The sequence below is a fragment of the Pan troglodytes genome, chromosome 1 (genome assembly GCF_028858775.2).
Source record: "Pan troglodytes isolate AG18354 chromosome 1, NHGRI_mPanTro3-v2.0_pri, whole genome shotgun sequence".
Lineage (NCBI taxonomy): Eukaryota > Metazoa > Chordata > Mammalia > Primates > Hominidae > Pan > Pan troglodytes.
The window spans coordinates 210,092,013-210,113,561 of record NC_072398.2 but is presented as its reverse complement, the minus strand read 5'-3'; the positions used below and the strand labels follow the sequence as shown (position 1 = coordinate 210,113,561).

Here is a 21,549-nt window from a genome sequence, read left to right as displayed (position 1 = left end):
CAGGCAAAACAGCTTTTCATAGTGCTACTTAAAATTCTAATTCAATAAATGAGCAGTGTAACATGCACGTACAATAATCCAGAACATGCTGATTTTTCATAACCCATGATTGAAATACAGTAGTACATCCACTTGATATTTCTGTATTTCAAATTGCTGTGATTTATATCATTAGGAAGTACAAGCAAAACTATTAGTAAGATTACATAGATGGTATGCAATACTGAATTAAGACTCTAAGTAGAAATATAAATGTAAAAAATTTCAAATTCTCCTTTCTTTTTTCTAGTAGAATAATAACAAAAGACAAATTTCAGAAATAAATATAATTTGATGGTTAAAGACTCTGATTATTAAAGTACTCCCTACATACATGCTACAACAAATGCCAACTAGGCAAATACACTTGCAAAGACTAAATTTCATCAGAGAAATCCAAGAATCCATGAGGATATTACGTGACATGTATTACTGATATGAATGTTTCCTACTTATGCAGAAAAGAGAGGACCAATACATTTTAAAGAACAAATGTTTATGAAACTTCATGAAGGATGAACTCTCTTCAAAATAAACCTTCTTGATCAATGGCAATCATGTCTGGCACTGCGGTTGTTTACAGTCAGTACCTCCTTAAAAGGTGGATTTGCACAAAGTAGAAAAGAAGAAGTGAAAATAAACAGAAATTGTCTTTCAGTCTGCCAAAACACTAATGTTCCATTTATAATTCCCAGCTGAACGTTCCTAAACCTTGCCCCACTCCACTACAAGAAAAACTACTGCTCTAATGTTCAGCATAAGCAATATTCTTAAAGTGAAAGACTCAAGTTATCATTTCCTCATTGAAAGGAAGATCAAGGATACAAATGTCATCAAATAAATACTGATTTATAGGTAAAATAGGCAACTAATATCAGGAGATTAAAAAATAATGCAGGCCGGGCGCGGTGGCTCACGCCTGTAATCCCAGCACTTTGGGAGGCCGAGGCGGGCGGATCACGAGGTCAGGAAATCGAGACCATCCTGGCTAACACTGTGAAACCCCGTCTCTACTAAAAATACAAAAAATTAGCCGGGCGTGGTAGCGGGCGCCTGTAGTCCCAGCTACTCGGGAGGCTGAGGCAGGAGAATGGCGTGAACCCAGGAGGCGGAGCTTGCAGTGAGCCGAGATCGCGCCACTGCACTCCAGCCTGGGCGACAGAGCGAGACTCCGTCTCAAAAATAAAAATAAAAATAAAAAAATAAAAATAAAAATAAAAAATAATGCAAAGGGTCTTTTTCTATATTATTTCTTATTTAGGCCAAGATGTGAATGTCAATTTATGCTTTCTCTACTTCTTATTTCTACATAGTTCTGAAATAAAAAAGGAAGTTAACTTCTATAATACATAAAATAATGGCAGAATTTCTAAACTATACTCTATTTCACAAAGATACCGAACAGGATTTCTCAAAACATGTACTGTTTAAAATACAGTTACTTTGGAAATAGCTATAGTCTTCTTTTTTTAATTTTTTATTTTTGGAGACAGAGTCTCGCTCTGTCACCCAGGTTGGAGTTCAGTGGCATAATCTCAGCTCACTGCAACCTCTGCCTTCCAGGTTCAAGCGATTCTCGTGACTCAGCCTCCTGTGACTCAGCCTCCCAAGTAGCTGGGACTATAGACATGCGCTACCACAGCCGGCTAATTTTTTGTATTTTTAGTAGAGATGGGGCTTTGCAATGTTGCCCAGGCTGGTCTCGAACTCCTGAGCTCAGGCAATCCACCCACCTCGGCCTCCCAAAGTGCTAGGATTACAGGCATAAGCCACCGCACCTGATCATAGCTACAGTCTTTTAACATTACTTCTGAACCACACGAATATGTTTTTCAAAAATTAAAAAAATCCAATTTAAACAAGCCAGCTCCAGCCTAGACCACAAGAGACCCTGCCTCTATTAAAAAAAATTTTTTTTTCCACGATATTGATTCTTCCTATCCATGAGCATGGAATGTTCTTCCATTTGTTTGTGTCCTCTTTTATTTCGTTGAGCAGTAGTTTGTAGTTCTCCTTGAAGAGGTCCTTCACATCCCTTGTAAGTTGGATTCCTAGGTATTTCATTCCCTTTGAAGCAATAGTGAATGGGAGTTTACTCATGATTTGGCTCTGTTTGTCTGTCATTGGTATATAAGAATGCTTGTGATTTTTGCACATTGATTTTGTATCCTGAGACTTTGCTGAAGTTGCTTATTAGTTTAAGGAGATTTTGGGCTGAGACGATGGGGTTTTCTAAATATACAATCACGTCATCTACAAACAGGGACAATTTGACTTCCTCTTTTCCTAATTGAATACCCTTTATTTCTTTCTCCTGCCTGATTGCCCTGGCCAACTTCCGACACTATGTTGAATAGGAGTGGTGAGAGAGGGCATCCCTGTCTTGTGCCAGTTTTCAAAGGGAATGCTTCCAGTTTTTGCCCATTCAGTATGATATTGGCTGTGGGTTTGTCATAAATAGCTCTTATTATTTTGAGATACATCCCATCAATACCTAATTTATTGAGAGTTTTTAGCATGAAGGGCTGTTGAATTTTGTCAAAGGCCTTTTCTGCATCTATTGAGATAATCATGTGGTTTTTGTCTTTGGTTCTGTTTACATGCTGGATTACATTTATTGATTTGTGTATGTTGAACCAGCCTTGCATCCCAGTGACGAAGCCCACTTGGTCATTGTGGATAAGCTTTTTGATGTGCTGCTGGATTCGGTTTGCCAGTATTTTATTGAGGATTTTTGCATCAATATTCATCAGGGATATTGGTCTAAAATTCTCTTTTTGTTGTTGTTGTCAGGCTTTGGTACCAGGATGATGCTGGCCTCATAAAATCAATATCGTGAAAATGGCCATATTGCCCAAGGTAATTTACAGATTCAATGCCATCCCCATCAGGCTACCAATAACTTTCTTCACAGAATTGGAAAAAACTACTTTAAAGTTCATCTGGAACCAAAAAAGGGCCCGCACTGCCAATACAATCCTAAGCCAGAAGAACAAAGCTGGAGGCATCACACTACCTGACTTCAAACTATACTACAAGGCTATAGTAACCAAAACAGCATGGTACTGGTACCAAAACAGAGAGATAGACCAACAGAACAGAACAGAGCCCTCAGAAATAATACCACACATCTACAACCATCTGATCTTTGACAAACCTGACAAAAACAAGAAATGGGGAAAAGATTCCCTATTTAATAAATGGTGCTGGGAAAACTGGCTAGCCATATGTAGAAAGCTGAAACTGGATCCCTTCCTTACACCTTATACAAAAATTAATTCAAGATGGATTAAAGACTTAAATGTTAGACCTAAAACCATAAAAACCTTAGAAGAAAACCTAGGCAATACCATTCAGGACACAGGCATGGGCAAGGACTTCATGTCTAAAACACCAAAAGCAATGGCAACAAAAGCCAAAATTGACAAATGGGATCTAATTAAACTAAAGAGCTTCTGTACAGCAAAAGAAACTACCATCAGAGTGAACACGCAACCTACAGAATGGAAGAAAAATTTTGCAATCTACTCATCTGACAAAGGGCTAATATCCAGAATCTACAAAGAACTCAAACAAATTTACAAGAACAAAACAAACAACCCCATCACAAAGTGGGCAAAGGATATGAACAGACACTTCTCAAAAGAAGACATTTATGCAGCCAACAGACACATGAAAAAATGCTCATCGTCACTGGCCATCAGAGAAATGCAAATCAAAACCACAATGAGATACTATCTCACACCAGTTAGAATGGCGATCATTAAAAAGTCAGGAAACAACAGGTGCTGGAGAGGATGTGGAGAAATAGGAACACTTTTACACTGTTGGTGGGACTGTAAACTAGTTCAACCATTGTGGAAGACAGTGTGGTGATTCCTCAAGGATCTAGAACTAGAAATACCATTTGACCCAGGCATCCCATTACTGGGTATATACCCAAAGGATTATAAATCATGCTGCTATAAAGACACATGCACACATATGTTTACTGCGGCACAATTCACAACAGCAAAGACTTCAAACCAATCCAAATGTCCATCAATGACAGACTGGATTAAGAAAATGTGGCACATAATATACACCATGGAATACTATGCAGCCATAAAAAAGGATGAGTTCATGTCCTTTGTAGGGACATGGATGAAGCTGGAAACCATCAGTCTCAGCAAACTATCACAAGGACAAAAAACCAAAAACCACATGTTCTCACTCATAGGTGGGAAGTGAACAGTGAGAACACTTGGACACAGGAAGGGGAACATCACACACCAGGGCCTGTCATGGGGTGGGGGGAGGGGGGAGGGATAGCATTAGGAGACATACCTAATGTAAATGACGAGTTAATGGGTGCAGCACACCAACATGGCACATGTACACATATGTAACAAACCTGCACGTTGTGCACATGTACCCTAGAACTTAAAGTATAAAAAAAAAATTTTTTTTTTTTTTAAATAAAAAGCCATGATTTCCTTAGGAACACTTTTACACTGTTGGTGGGACTGTAAACTAGTTCAACCATTGTGGAAGACAGTGTGGCGATTCCTCAAGGATCCAGAACTAGAAATACCATTTGACCCAGCCACCCCATTACTGGGCATATACCCAAAGGATTATAGATCATGCTGCTATAAAGACACATGCACACATATGTTTATTGCAGCACAATTCACAATAGCAAAGACTTGGAACCAACCCAAATGCCCATCAATGATAGACTGGATTAAGAAAATGTGGCACATAATATACACCATGGAATACTATGCAGCCATAAAAAAGGATGAGTTCATGTCCTTTGTAGGGACATGGATGAAGACGGAAACCATCATTCTCAGAAAACTATCACAAAGACAGAAAACCAAACACCACATGTTCTCACTCATAGGTGGGAACTGAACAATGAGAACACTTGGACACAGGAAAGGGAACATCACACACCGGGGCCTGTCGTGAGGTGGGGGGAGGGGGGAGGGACAGCATTAGGAGATGTACCTAATGTAAACAACGAGTTAATGGGTGCAGCACACCAACATGGCACATGTATGCATATGTAAGAAACCTGCACGTTGTGCACATGTACCCTAGAACTTAAAGTATAATAATAATAATAATAAAAGCCAGGATTTCTTTTTGTAAATAGCCCCTACAAAAGAAAAAATAACCTATTTTTAAAAAGAGCCTGGCACAGTGGTGCATACCTGTAGTTCCAGCCACTAAGAAAGCTGTGATGACAGGATCCCTCAAGCCCAAATATTCACCTGGGCAATTCTTCCTTTGCTCTCCTTACCTTTTACCATTGAGATCTAAGGAAATAAAACTAACCAATTTTAAACTCTGTTTCAACTCAATTTAATGCTGGCTGTTAATTCAGGTCCAAAAACCCTACGGGAAAGCAAATACAGTGGTTATGTATATTACTTAACACCCCTAGCAGAATCTAGGCAGTACCCTTAATCAAACACATTAATATCTCTACAGCAAAATATATGAATATTCAAACTTCTACCCTTCTGTCCAGAAATTTACCAATGCAAGAAAAAGAATAAGTTTTCCAAGCTCTTGGAATTTTAGAATTGCAAGACTATACTATTCTTTATCATTGAATCTTTGCAATTAGTATCTCTGGAATGTACACAACTAGAAACCATTATATTAGATTTTGTTTTGTTTTGGAGTATAGTGTTGGGTTCACAGCTGACTGCAGCCTCAACCTTCTGGGCTCAAGTGATCTCACCTCACTCACCAGAGTAGCTGGGACTACAGGTGTGTACCATCGTGCCCAGCTAATCTTTAAATTTTTTGGTAGAGATGGTGTCTCCCTATGTTGCCCAGGCTAGTCTCAAACTCCTGGGCTCAAGCAATCCTCTTGCCTCGGCCTCCCAAAGTGCTGGGATTACAGGCATGAGCCACTACACCTGACCTATATTAGATTTTTAACAAATCCAGAAACATTAGTCTGAAAGAGCTTAGCCAGAAAACCCCTTGTTCTGGCTCTGATTTTCTATTAACTCAGATACAAGTCAGCACATATTGCCAACTGATTTCCTAGTCATTTTTAAGTTTACCCAGAAACATATCCTGTAAGTTTAGAAACATACAAACAAAAAAAACAAAACAATATTGCCAGAGACTATGCAACAATGGCTGCTGACTACGCTGTTATTTCTACACAAGATAAAAATACACATACACATTTTCTGTGAGACAAAATGATATTCATATGCAAAAATGAATGATACACTCATAAAAGTTTCAAATGAAGTTTCTAATGCCCTCACATTTTTAGTTCTACAACAGACTAATATGCTTTAACAGTGTTTTCTAACGCCCAATTCAGATTCAAATACAATCAATCCATATGGCAAAGCAAAGGCAGAAGGCAACAAAGTAAGCCTCTCTCCTCAAAAATGCCCACCTTGCACAATAGCAAAAATATGGAATCAACCTAAGTGTCCATCAGAAGATGACTGCATAAAGAAGATGTAGTATATATACACAATGGAATACTATTCAACCATAAAAAAATGAGGTCATTCTTTTGCAGCAACAGAGATGGAACTGGAAGCCATGATCTTATGTGAAACAACTCAGAAAGACAAATACCACATGTTCTCACTTACTGTTGAGATTTAAATAATGTACACACATGGAGGTAGAGTGTGGAATGTCAGAAAACAAAGACTCACAAGGGGGATGATGAGAAATTACTTAATGGGTACAACATATGTTTTTCAAGTGATGGACACATTGAAAACCCTGACTTCACCACTACAGCAGTATATCCATTGAACAAAATTACACTTGTCCCCCATAAATTTATACAATTTTTTAATTGCCCACTTTGAAGAAATATCAGTAACAAAAACAAGTTGAAGTTAACAATTCCAGTTGGGTCCTACATCTGAACCACTCAAATGGCCTTGATAATAACCAAAATAAAACATGCTGATATGCCAAATTTCTCTGGACATAGATGGGGATAATAATAGGTGAGCTACATACATTTGGCAGACTTTAAAAAGCTATCTTTTAAAGAATAACTGAATGCTACTCACATATGACGAAAGTCAAAGTTTGCTGGAAGTTATACTACTGGCTGAAAGTTTTTATGGGTATAACTATAAGATTTACAAAAATGTTAAGGCCTTGATTGACCTGAAATGCTAGAGCATTGTTAAAGTGTAATTTCAAAAAGTGAATGTAACTTTAATGTGCTAGAAGTTTCAGTGATGTAACTTAGGTTAAAAAATAATCATGATTAATCTTGAACATGAATGGTGGTTATGACTGCATGATGTGAATTTACTTAATGCCACAGAACTGTACACCGAAAAATGATTAAAATGGTAAATACTGTGTTATGTATACTTTACCACAAAAAATAAACTTTTAAAATAAATAGATAAAAGAACCATGACTATGGAATAGTCAGAGGAGATTCTTCTAAGTTTGGCTTTACTATTCTGTACAAATAGTGTGCAGATTCTATCAAGGATACACGATCTTTCCAATTTTGTATTTCCTTTCCGGAGTAAAAGGAGTGAGACTCTCTTCATCGAAAAAGGTGCTGTGTGCTAAGATGATGCAGCTAATGATCAGACTTGTACACAATGCAACCACTTTCAGTAGGTATCCCTAGGAAAAAGGACACGCAGTCATCCACAGCATCTTCAACTTGACATATCCTCTACCTCAGTATCTCAAACTGTTGTTTACAATCCAGATAGGAAGAAAGGAGTAACTCATGAATTTGAGGTATTGCTATATGTCACCTCAGGTAAAATAAAATGTCTGTTTTTTATGATAGGAAAAATGAAGTTTTTAACTTTGAAAAACCAAAAGGAAGGGGGTATTAGATAAAACATTCCAACATTAAAATTAACACTTGAAAACCAAGATAGTGTGGTACTGGCAAAAGGACATAAAAACAAATCAATGAACAGAATATAAAACCTGTAAGAAGGCCCACACAAATGTGGTGAATCGATTTTTCACAAAGGTGCAACGGCAATTAAGTGGAGAAATAGTCTTTTCAACAAATGGTGCTGGAACAACTGAAAAACCATATGCAAACCAATGACACTCTTTACCAACACCTCACCCTTTGTACAAAAATTAATTCAAAATGTGTGGATCTAGAGTAAAACAGAAAACTATGAATCTTTTAGAAGAAACAATAAGAGGAAACAACTGTTATCTTGGATTAGGCCAAGAGTTCCTAGATAATACATCAAAAGCATGATGTATTTTAAAAAAAAAATTGATATGACCAGGCACAGTGGCTCATGCCTATAATCAAAGCACTTTGGGAGGACGGGGTGGGAGGATCACTTGAGTCCAGGAATTTGAGACCAGCTTGGGCAACATAGCAAGCAAGGCCTTGTCTCTACAAAATATTTTTTAAAAAGAAGAAAATTGATAAACTGAACATCATCAAAACTACAAACATTTCCACTGTGAAAGACATTGTTATAAGAACAAAGAGACAGGATACAGATTGTGGTAAATACTTTTAAAACTTACGTAAATAAGATAAAGGATTTGTATCTAGGATACATGAAGAAACTAGGCTGGGCCCAGTGGCTCATGCCCATAATCCCAACACTTTAGGAGGCTGAGGTGGGTGAACTGCTTGAGTCCAGGAGTTCAGGACTAGCCTGGGCAAGATGGCGAAACTGCATCTCTACTAAAAACACAAAAAATTAGGCAGGCATGTTAGAGCCTGTAATCCCAACAACTTGGGAGGTTGAGGTGGGAGAATCACCTGAGCTCAGGAGGTGGAGACTGCAGTGAGCAGAGATCACGCCACAGTACTCCAGCCTGGGCAACCAGAGCGAGGCCCTGTCTCAGAAAAAAAAAAAAGGAAGAAGAAGAAGAAGAAGAAGAAGAAGAAAGAAACTAAACACTCAATAACAAGACAACAAACAACCTAATATTTTTCAAATGGGCAAAAGTTTGCTGTGGTTGCTGTTTTGAGAGACAGGGTCTTGCTCTGTTGCCCCACACTGGAGTGCAGTTGCACTCATGGCTCACTGCAGCCTTGATCTCCCAGGCTTAAGCAACCTTCCCAGCTCAACCTGTAACTGGTATGTGCCACCATGCCCAGCTAATTTTTTCATTTTTTGTAAAGATGAAGTCTCGCTATGTTGCCCAGGCTGGTCCCAAACTCCTGAGTTCAAGCAATGCTCCTGCCTTAGCCTTCCAAAGTGCTGGGATTATAGGCACGACCCACCGTGCCTAGCCTCAAATGGGGAAAAGTTTTAAATGAATGACACCTAATCAAAGAAAATATACATGTCACAAATAAAGACACAAAAGGCTCTTTACTTCCTTAATGAAACATCATTAATGAATGCAAATTAGAACCAAAACGAGATATCACTATACCTGTTACACTAACTGAAACCATAAAAAAATGACAATAATGAGTGCTGATAAGGATGAGGAGCAACTGAAAATCTCACACATTGTTGGTAGAGTGCAAAATGGTATAGTCACTTTGGAAAGCAGTTTGGCAGTTTCTTATAAAATTAAACATACACTAACCATATGACTCAGCAATCCCACTCATAGGTATTACCCAACATAAATGACAACTTAAATTTACACAAAACCCTGAACACAAATGCTTGCAGCAGTTTCATTCATAAAGGCCAAAAACACTAGAAATGAGTCAAATATCTTCAACTGGCCAATAGACAAACTATGGTACATCCATATAATGGAATACTAGTAGGCATTTAAAAGGAATTAACTATTAATAAACACAAAGACATGAATGAATCTCAAATGCTAATTATTTTAAGTAAAAGAAGCTAGACTCACTGCACTCCTGCCTGGGCAACAGAGTGAGACCCTGTCCCTGAGGGAGTGCAAGTGGCGGAGAAGCTAGACTCAAAAAGACTGTAAGTCCATTTATATAATATACTAGTTAAGACAAAAATGTAGAAATGGAAAGCAGATCAGTGCTTGCCAGGGCCTAGAGGTTGGGGGCAGAGTTTATCCACAAAGGGACATCATTGAAGGAATATAACAGGGTAAATGGAAGTTTTCTGTGTCTTCTACACAGTAGGTTACAAAAACCATTCATTTTTCAGAACTTAGAAACTATATATCCAAAATAAATGAATAGTCAGTTCCTCAAAAGGTTAAGCAATAGAGTCACCGTATGGTTCAGTAATTTCACTCCTAGGCACGTATTCAACAGAAAAATAAAAAGCATGTCCATGTAAAACTTGTACACAAATGTTCACATCAGCATTATATATAATAGCAAAAAAGTGGAGATAAATGTCCATCAGCTGTTAGATGGACAAATTGTGGCATATCAATACAATGGAATTTTATTTGGCAATAAAAAGAAAGTGCTGATACATGTACATTACGGATAAACCTTGAAAACATTATGGTAAGTTAAAGAAGCCAATCACCAAAGACTGTATATCATGTGATTCTGCTTATATGAAATGTCCAGAATAGGTAAATCCATAGAGGCAGAAAGTAGGTTAGTGGTTGCCTAAGCTGAAGGGAGAGGTGGGAGGAAGGAGGGTGACTGCTAAAGGATCCTGGGTTTCTTTTTGAGATAAACCAAACATTCTAAAACTGTGGTGATGGATGCACAACTCTGGATATTAAGTATAATTTAATACAGTTAACTGTACATTTGTACATTTTCATTGGCTGAATTTTATGGTGTGTGAATTATATCTCAATAATGCTGTTACCAAAAAAAGTAAACATTATTGCATGTAATTTAAAAATAATATTAGAACTCCATGGTGAGACAAGCATCATATCTGTTCTACCACTCTCACCCCAGGATCCAGAATATTGCAGAAAGAAGTCATAAACTCAAAATGTTTCATCATCATGATCCAGTTCAATAGACTTAAAAAAAGTATGGCTTGCCAAGCACATTTCACGTGCCTATAGTCCCAACTACTCAGGAGTCTGAGGCAGAAGGATCCCTTGAGCCCATGAAGTTCAAGGCTGAAATGCGCTATGATTATGCCAGGCTGCTCTCCAGGCAGATCCCATCTCTTACAAAAAAAAAGAAGTAGTATGGCTTATCCTGCGAATCTACACAAACAAAGAGAATTGTTATGCAACAGTAACAGTAAAACAGGAACCACACAGGAAAACAGCTGGGCTTGGGCGGCAAACTACGTTCTTTCTCAATGACAGGAAAAAAGCAATATAGGATCATCCACACTCCTCAAATCTTGCTTAATGACTTCACAAGATGGAAACCACCCAACCTGCTTTTTGACACTACTCCTGACAAACTTTTCTCTTCACTAGTATCAAGAAAAGATCCTTCTCCACAGCCAATAAACCCAAGTCAAAGCACGCTTATACTAAATCAGATGAAGACTGTCAATATACCTAAGGAGAGATTTAGTTACGGTACCTAGAAATAAGTCAACGTATTTTCAGATAAAAAAGAGATCAAAGTTTAACGGTAAAAATAACTTCACAAAGTGAAAAATCATGGTTAACTATCAATGAAAAACATCCTCCCAAAGTGCTGGGATTACAGGCATGAGCCACCGTGCCTGGTCAAGAATTTCATCTTAATTTAAATCACTGCAGGATAAAATATGCAATAGGGCCGAGCACGGTGGCTCACGCCAGTAAACTCGGCACTTTGGGAGGCTGAGGTGGGCAGATCACTTGAGGTCAGGAGTTCAAGACCAGCCTGGCCAACGTGGCAAAACTCTGTCTCTACCAAAAAATACAAAAGTTAGCCAGACGTGGTGGTGGGCATCAGTAATTCCAAGCTACTCGGGAGGCTGAAGTGGTAGAATCACTCGAACCCAGGAGGTAGAGGTTGCAGTGAGCCGAGATTGCACCACTACACTCTAGCCTGGGCAACAGGGTCTCAGGAAAAAAAGAAAAAAAAAAAAACAAACGGAGGGAGGGAGCGAGTAAGGAAGGAAGAAAGAAAGAAAGGAAGGAAGGGAGGGTGGGAGGGAGGGACTCATTCCAACAGACATTCCTCCAACTTTAAATCAATGTAATCAATACCACTTTGAGTGAAACTGATCAAACAGCTACAAATTTCACCTTTATGTTATTATTATATTTATTACATCATTATATTGTCCAAGAACGTATCATAAATACTTTCTTGAATCAAATAATTTGTATTCTGCAACACAGGCAGGGAACTACAATAAAGTACACCCAGACCTTCAGAGTGTAACTGGTAACAAAAAAAAACTTTCTTTTCATCACACTTGAGAGCTCGGCCATCTGTTAAAGTTATAAGTTAAATACAAAAAACTTATAAATGAAATCATAAATTACAAATTAAAAAATGGGATAAGCTTGAGAAGATTTATGAAACATGCACCAAAGCCCAATTAAGATGCTGTGAATTCTCAGGCCTAGAAAGCAACTAAAGAATGTTGCAGTTTTATATGGTAAGCTATCTGAGGAAAAAAGACAAACACCAAAAAGGAAATAGTTTTGAAAATGGAGGTATTTCTGGCTGGGCATAGTGGCTCATGCCTGTAATCCCACCACTTTGGGAGGCCAAGGTGGGTTGATCACCTGAGGTCAGGAGTTTGAGACCAGCCTGGCCACCATGGTGAAACCCCGTCTCCATTAAAAATACAAAAATTATTTATAAAAACAGGTAGCCAGCCAGTGAGCCACAGATTGCAAACCCTGATTTTTACCCAATAAAACAATTTTCCCCCAACACTTTGTACCAGACTGCCAACTTCAAATTATAAATGCTATGGTTATATAATACACCTGATAACACAAACCTTAAGTTACCAAACATTAATTAAATTCATCCATGACGCACTTATGGTGCTATGTTAATAAATGGACAATGCTAAAGAGATATTCTTAAAATCATCATTAATAAAAATTTGATGGTATTATTTGAAACACAGTATACATATGGCTTAAACTCAGGATTAGGTTCTTAATAATTAGAACAATTTCTTTATTATTTGACACCCTCCCACCATCTTGACTCTTGTCATCTCTTCCACCCCATCCTCTTATTTTTCCTCCTCTCCAGGTATTCTTTATAGTCATCAATAATGAAAGCAATTTCTGATATGCCAATAGTCCAGTGAAATGTTAATTCAGTAATAATGGCAGCAAATTCTTAATTTTATTCTATAACCTCAAGTAATAACTTAAAAATTAAAACAATAATGTCAAGAGAAAAAAATTAACGTATCCATCCATAGCAAAAGGAACAGGATCACAAATATATTCCATTTCAATTCTCTTTCCTATTAAACCACCTTTACTAGTACTAAAAATTTATATTGAAACCAACTATATTATGCTTTAATTCTGACAAAGTTACTATAAGGGGGAAATATTTGGATGTATTTTTTTAATTGATAATATTTGTAAAAGCACATGGATCTCCTCATAGTACAATGTCTCACTAAAGCTCCTTAATGCTTTTAAGATAAGCATTGGTGTGATTTGTTTGATTTAATGTACTATAATAACAGACTGAAAAATTGCAGTCCGGTAACCCAGTCCATCTGGTCAGCTGAACTCTACTCCTATACTGCTTTCTATTCACTTTCCCTGTCCCTCTTCCATACCCTTGACTATTACCATCTACCCAGTCCCCTACACCAAATGTTCACTATTTACACAGCAAGGAGGCAAGGAGGCAACCAAAACGGAATCCTAAATCTTCCCTACTCCATATCACTTAACTTTTACAAATCCTGTTTTAAGAGAACTGTAAAAATAAAATAAAATAAAATAAAATAATAAATAATGCCCTAGAGAATATTGAGTGTGATTCATTTTATCTGGAGATGAATGGGTAAATGGTGACTATGAGGATAAACTTACAGCAGTGGAAGAATGAAAGAGGAAAAATTAATGAAGAAACAAGATCCAGGCTGGGCACACTGGCTCATGCCTATAATCCCAGCACTTTGGGAGGCCAAGGTGGGTGGATCATCTGAGGCCAGTAGTTCGAGACCAGTCTGGCTAACATGGTGAAACCTCATCTCTACAAAAAATACAAAAATTAGCCGAGTGTGGTGGCATGTGTCTGTAGTCCCAGCTACTTGGGAGGCTGAGGCACAAGAATTGCTTGAACCTGGGAGGCAGCGGTTGCAGTGAGCCAAGATCACACCACTGCACTCCAACCTGGGCAACAGAGCAAGACTCTGTCTCAGAACAAAAAAAACAACAAGATCCATCTCTCCCTTTTTAAGTGACCAAAATTCTGTGTTCGTATAGCAGTTTGTCCACAGAATTCCTTACCATTTCATGCTGCAGGGGTCTTGGGGTCAGACATTCTTGGATTCCATTTCTAACTTTATCCCTTAGTAAACTGTGTAATCATAGTTAACCTCGAAGTATTAGCTCCTCAATTATAAAATGGTAATAGTAAAAACACCCATAAATTGCTCTGAGTATTAACTAAATCACTACATGAAATACTCTGAACAATGCCGGCTACATGACATTCAATCTGTTAATTCCCCTTTCTGGCCCTCAGACTAGAAGTAATATATGATCATGAGCAGGAAAGTGGTACTAGAAAGACAAATGCTTAAAAGTCTTCTTGAAAGCACTAGTAACATCCTTCTTCATTCATCCATCCTCAACAAATATTTTATGAGTAGCTACAAAGTAATAAACCAAACAACTTGTGGCACTTACATTCTATTGGGAGCAAACAGACCAAAAGTCAGTAAACAAATGAGACAATTAAAATAGGAAAAATTATAAAGTGGGCAAAGAACATGAACAAACACTTTTCTAAAGAAGACATATACATGGCCAACAAGCATATGAAAAAATGCTCCACATAACTAATCATTAGAGAAATGCAAATCAAAACCACAATAAGATACTACCTTATACCAGTCACGATGGCCATTATTAAAAAGTCAAAAAATAACAGAGGCTGACTATGTTGCGGAGCAAAGGGAATGCTTATATACTGCTAGTGTGGAAATGTAAATTACTTCAGCCATTGTGGAAAGCAGTTTACCAATTTCTCAAAGAACTTAAACCATTTGACCCAGCAATCCCATTATTGGGTATATACCCAAAGGAATATAAATCGTTCTACTAAAAAGACACATGCACAGGTATGTTTGTCATAGCACTATTCACAATAGCAAAGACATACAACCAACCTAAATGCCCTTCAATGGTAGACTAAAGAAAATGTGGTATATATACACCATGAAATACTACACGCCCATAAAAAAAAATGAGATCATGTCCTTTGCAGCAACATGGATGGAGCTGAAAGTCATCCTAAGACAACTAATGAAGGAACAGAAAACCAAATACTGCACGTTCTCACAAGTGGGAGCTAAAAATTGAGTACGCATTGACACAAAGAAGGGAACAATAGACAGCAAGGTCTACTTGAGGGTGAAGTGTGAGTGGAGAGTGAGGATTGAAAAACTACCTATCAAGTACTATGCTTATTACCTGGGTGATAAAATAATCTGTACAGGTCAGGCGCGTTGGCTCACGCCTGTAATACCAGCATTTTGGGAGGCCAAGGCAGGCAGATCATCTGAGGTCAGGAGTTCAAGACCAGCCTGGCCAACATGGTGAAACCGCATTTCTACTAAAAACAAAAAATACAAAAATTAGCCGTAGGTGGTGGCGCAAGCCTGTAATCCCAGCTACTCAGGTGGCTGAGGCAGGAGAATAACTTGAACCTGGGAGGTGGAGGTTGCAGTGAGCCGAGATTGCGCCATTGCACTCCAGCCTATGCAACGAGTGAAACTCCGTCTTAAAAAAAAAAAAAAAAAAAATCTGTACACCAAACCCCCACCATGACATGCAATTTATCTATATAAACAAACCTGCATATATACCCCTGAACCTAAAATGTTTTTTTAAGATTAAAATACATAAAAAATAAAATAGTGAAAATGGTACGAAGAAAATTTTTTTAAATGACATGAGAGGAAGGCAATAGTATTCTAGATAAAGTAGAAGTAATTTCTGAATTGAAATCTGAGTAATACAAATAAGCTCATCCTATGAAGAGAAAGGGAAAGAACATTCCAGGAAGGTAGGCATCTGGGGTACAGGTTTTAGGTGGGAAACAGCTGTGATCAAGGATGATAAGAGTGGTCGGGCACAGAGACTCACTCCTATAATCCCAGCACTTTGGAAGGCCAATGTAGGAGGATTGGTTGAGGCTAGGAGTTCAAGGCCAGCCTGGGCAACTTGTCAAGAACTCATCTCTACAAAAATACAAATAAAAAATTAGCTGGGCATGGTCGCATGTGCCTGTAGTCCTAGCTACCCAGGAAGCTGAGGCAGAAGGGTCGCTTGAGCCAAGGAGTTCAAGGTTACAGTGAAATATGAATGTGCCACTGCACTCCAGCCTAAGTGACAGAGCAAGACCCTGTCTCTTTTTTTTTTTTTTTTTGTTAAAGGATCAAGGGAGCTATGCTGAGAGTAGCAATTAGAGTTTGGAAATTTAAGCAGGAGGTACATCACTGAGAGGCTTGTAGGGCCTGGTAAGCAGTATGAATTCTTTTAACAGGCGACAATGGGAGAATTTAAACAGAGGAGATCCATAATAGCACTGTTAAAGACCATTCATTTTTTATAAAAAATAAACCTGAGAAGGGTAAGAGAGGAAAGAAAAAAAGCTGGGAGATTATAGCAGTTGTCCAAATAAAAGGTAGTGGCCTAGAAGACAGTAGGATAACAGAAATGAATGGGGAGAAAAGGACTAGTTTAGATAGTAAAACCAAGGGGAATAGCTATTGCATAAGAGGCATGAAGGAAAGGAATAACCAAGAATAGTTTACAGATAGTGTATCTTGAGTAGTTAGGCAGACAGCAGTACTACTCGCCAAAACTGGAAAGGAACAAGTAGAAATAGAAGTAGAAAGGAAATCAAAAGTTTTATTTTGAGCATAAAAATTCTGAAATGCCTATGAAAAATCCAGGAGGAGATGTAAATACACAAAGTGAATATATGAATATGCAATTCAGGCTAGATCTCTCATCCAAAGATACAAATTTGAAAGCAATGAACATAAAAATAGCATTTAATGCCAAAAAAAATTAAAAACTTAAAAAAAGGAAGAAGGTAAAGCACCTGACAATAAGACAAAGGAGGAATTAGTAAAGCAGCTTGCAGAGAAGTGGCCACTGAGGTTGGAGGAAAACCAACAGATATTACGGTAGCCATTCACAGAAATGACTATTGTATTCAAAATACTCTTCACACTTTACACTCTATTGTTGACACATCAGGACAAGGGCAACTTACCTATCAGCCCTACAGAAAACCAGAGAATCAAGTTTCACACCACATGGGCTACTGTACTCTATACAATATATTGCTAAAATTTCTTTCAGCATTTAAAACAAAAAAAGTATGGGAAAATGCAAACTCTCTCCTGGAACTGAAATAATATATCCAGAGCATCTAACACTGTCTGGCAGATAGGAAAGCTCAATAAATGTTACTATCATAGTGGTTATTTAGAAAACTATCCAATTTTTGATTTTATTATTTACTTATTAAGATGGAGTCTTACTCTGTCACCCAGACTGGAATGCAGTGGCACCATCTTGGCTCGCTGCAACCTCTGCCTCTTAATTCAAGCAATTCTCCTGCCTCAGCCTCCTTAAAAACTGGGACTACAGGCGTGTACCACCATGCCCGGCTAATTTTTTTGTATTTTTAGTAAAGACTGGCCATGTTGGCCAGGCTGGTCTCAAACTCCTGACCTCAAGTGATCTGCCTGCCTCAGCTTCCCAAAGTGCTGGGATGACAGGAATGAGCTACCACGCCCAACCTGAAAACTATCCAATTTTTAAAAATAGCTTGGCATTTACAGTCACAAATTTTATTGGCTAAGAGATGAGTTCTGAGGTTCCAGAGCAGGGGTCTCCACAAGTTAGCTATAATCTTAATAGGTCTGTCCAATGTATAAAGTTTTATTAATGAAACAAGTGATACTATTAGTGTGAGCATTACAGCTATTCACACAAGTTATTTGATTTCTGTTTTTCTTCTTGTTTGAAACAGGATCTCATGCTGTCACCCAGGCTGGAGTGAAGTGGTACAATCATGGCTCACTGCAGCCTCAACTGCCCCGACTCAAGCAATTCTCCTGCTTCAGCCTCCCGAGTAGCTGGGACTACAGACACGTGCCACCATGCCCAGCTTATACAACTTATAACAATTCTTTTTTGGCCAGGTTGGCTTGTGCCTGCGATCCCAGAACTTTGGGAGGCCAAGGCAGGAGGACTGCTTGAGCCCAGGAATTCAAGACCAGCCTGGGCAACACAAGGAGAACTCATCTCTACAAATAATAACAAAATTAGCCAGGGGCAGTGGCGCACACCTGTAGTCCCAGCTACTCAGGAGATTGAAGCGGAAGGATCGCTTAAGCCTGGGAGGCAGAGGATGCAGTGTTGAGATCACACCACTGCACTCCAGCCTGGGCACTCCAACCACTGCACATAGCAAGGCCCTGTCTCAAAGAAACAAACAAAAAATACAATCTTTGAAAGAATAAACAAAGAAAATCTGACCACTTGCTAAGAAACCATCTCTTAAGTAATATCCATGAGGAAGGTCTAAAATAAGCTAGGTATATAAAACAGATGTACAATCAACCCTATTATTCAGAAATCAATTCCCTGTATTACATATAAACTACTGTACATGTTTATATGTAATATATATAAACATGTATAACTACTTCTATTGTCTTTTCACTCGTCATTAGTAAGATTATTAGACAACGGAGAAAGGAGGGGAATGTTGATAAAACGGGTTGTCAATTTTACTCTATTACATCCTTCCAGTGTAGGACACTATTAAGTTTAGTAAGGTATTTCATTTCATTATTAATTTCTGAATATGAAGGCTTATATATAAGGACTAATATAAATGCATAAAGATGTTAAAGAAATTAATGTTTTATCTTTTAAAACTACAAGGGGCCAGGTGTGGTGGCTGACACCTGTAATCCCAGCACTTCGGGAGGCCAAGGCAAGCAGATTACCTGAGCTCAGGTGTTCGAGACCAGTCTGGCCAACATGGCAAAACCCCGTCTCTACTAAAATACAAAAATTAGCTGGGTGTGGTGGCACATGCCTGTAATCCCAGCTACTCGGGAGGCTGAGGCAGGAGAATCACTTCAACCCGGGAGACAGAGGTCGCAGTGAGCTGAGATCGCGCCACTGCACTCCAGACTGGGCGACAGAGTGAGACTCCATCTCAAAAAAAAAAAAAAAAAAAACTACAAGGGGCCAGGTGTGGTGGCTCAATGCCTGTAAATTCCAGCATTTTGGGAGGATGAGGCGGGTGGCTCGCATGAGGCAGAGTTTGAGGCCAGTTTGGCCAACATGAAGAAACCCCATCTCTACTAAAAATACAAAAATTAGCTGGGCATAGTGGTGCACATCTGTAATCCCAGCTACTCAGTAGGCTGACGCACAAGAATTGCTTGAACCTGGCAGACAGAGGTTGCAGTGAGCTGAGATCACAGCACCGCACTCCAGCCTGGGCAACTGAGCAAGACTGTCTCAAGGAAAAAGCTACAAGGGTTTTGTACCCTTACTTTGTTTCAGCCCTGCTCATGATGTTTATTTTTCCACTATTTTATGTCTTGCTTTATTCCACAATGGATCTGAGATAGCTTACAAAAAACACAAATAATAGAATATTTAAATGGGACTGGACATGGTGGCTCATGCCTGTAATCCTAACACTTTGGGAGGCTGAAGCAGGAGGATCGCTTGAGCCCAGGAGTTCCAGACGAGCACAGGCAACCTAGCAAGACTTTGTCTCTATAAAATTAAAATAAGTATAAAAGAAACAACAACAAGAAGAAAAAGAATATTTAAATGAAAGTAAATAAGTAAGTAAGACAAAGACTAGCAGTCTATAAATTCCTACAATATTGCAAAACTTGGGCCATTAATTTGTTCCAGAGTTTCCTGGTGGCCACAGTATCATTTATGTATTTCCCAATTTTTAATGCAAGGAACAGAGGAAGCATTTGAATGTAGCAGTTCCTCTAGGAATTATTGCTAATTTTTGAGGACTAACACAACACTGAAATGAAGTGTATGGCCCATTTCAACAGAGACTGTAACAAATTTTTTATTTTTGGGATAGAATCTCACTCCGACACCCAAGCTGCAGTGCAGTGGTATGATCTTGGCTCACTGCAACCTCCCCCGTCTAGGTTCAAGCGATTCTCCTGCCTCAGCCACCCAAGTAGCTGGGATTACAGGTGCATGCCACCACACCCAGCTAATTTTTGTATTTTGGGTAGAGATGGAAACGTTTCGCCATGTTGACCAGGCTGGTCTCAAACTCTTGACCTCAAGTGATCCACCTGCCTCAGCCTCCCAAAGTGCTAGGATTACAGGCATGAGCCGCCACACCCGGCCAACAAATTTTAAAGTAGAAACTTTAAAGTAAAGTGAAATATAAATGTGCACAATCATAAGGATAACTTCTATATTTTTTTAATTTCTTAAAAGGATAATTTGATGACAAGGCAGGTAAATTCATATTCAAATCTAACCAACATTCTACAGGGAGCTCTTATTTCAACATCTAAATGCTATAATTCAGCACAGGTTTCAGAGTAACGTTTTCTCTTTTTTTTTTTTTTTTAAGACGGAGTCTCGCTCTGTTGCCTAGGCTGGAGTGCAGTGACGCAATGGCGGCTCACTGCAACCTCCACCTCCCAGGTTGAAGTAATTCTCCTGTCTCAGCCTCTGAGTAGCTGGGATTACAGGAGCACATCGCCACGCCCAGCTAATTTTTTGTTATTTTAGTAGAGAGGGGATTTCACCATGTTACCCAGCCTGGTCTTGAACTCCTGAGCTCAGGCAATTCGCCCACCTCGGCCTTCCAAAGTGCTAGGATTACAGGTGTGAGCCACCACGCCTGGCCTAATTTTTGTATTTTTAGTAGAGACGGAGTTTCACCATGTTGGCCAGACTGGTCTCAAACTCCTGACCTCAGGTCATCCACCTACCTCAGCCTCCCAAAGTGCTAGGATTATAGGCGTGAGCCACTGCGCCCAGACCCAGAGTAACTTTTTGAAAATACTGTATTATTCAACCATTGCAACTAATAAACACTTTTGTTTCTTCCTTAATGTCTGCATCCAATCTATGCCAAAACACTTGACTTTCTCTGTTAAACTATGAAGAACATAAAACACTAATACAAGTAGATCATCTAAGACTGTACTTTGAACTAATCTTAGATAATTTATCTTTCAGGAAAATATGTACAGAAAAGGAACTTTCAGGCTCTTATTAAATGAGATAATGAAAATTCAATTACATGGGCTATAAACTTAACCTGTCACTGAATGTAAACACAGGATACATTTCAGAACAAAATGAACAATTTCTGTTGCTTTTAGAATGTGTTGCACATTCCTGAGTACTAACAAACAAGTGGCACTCTACGAAGGCATGGACTTTGAAGGTGGAAAAGACGAAAATTTGAATCCTAGATTCGTTTGC

General features: G+C 38.7%; 1 protein-coding gene across 50 annotated transcripts in view; it reads right to left on the bottom strand.

Moving 5' to 3' along the window:
- EIF4G3 (eukaryotic translation initiation factor 4 gamma 3) overlaps positions 1–21,549 on the bottom strand; it is a 367,607-nt gene that overhangs the window by 279,195 nt on the left and 66,863 nt on the right. For 3 of the 50 annotated variants that reach the window (XM_063785276.1, XM_063785282.1, XM_063785285.1), the window contains exon 3: positions 7,541–7,677. The exons of 43 other annotated variants lie outside the window; for them this stretch is intronic. The gene's annotated coding sequence lies outside the window, so the exon portion shown is untranslated. Of the gene's footprint in view, positions 1–7,540; positions 7,678–21,549 lie in introns of those variants that run through there. 4 more of the 50 variants (XM_063785255.1, XM_016955644.4, XM_016955579.4 and 1 more) reach the window with 4 other exon arrangements.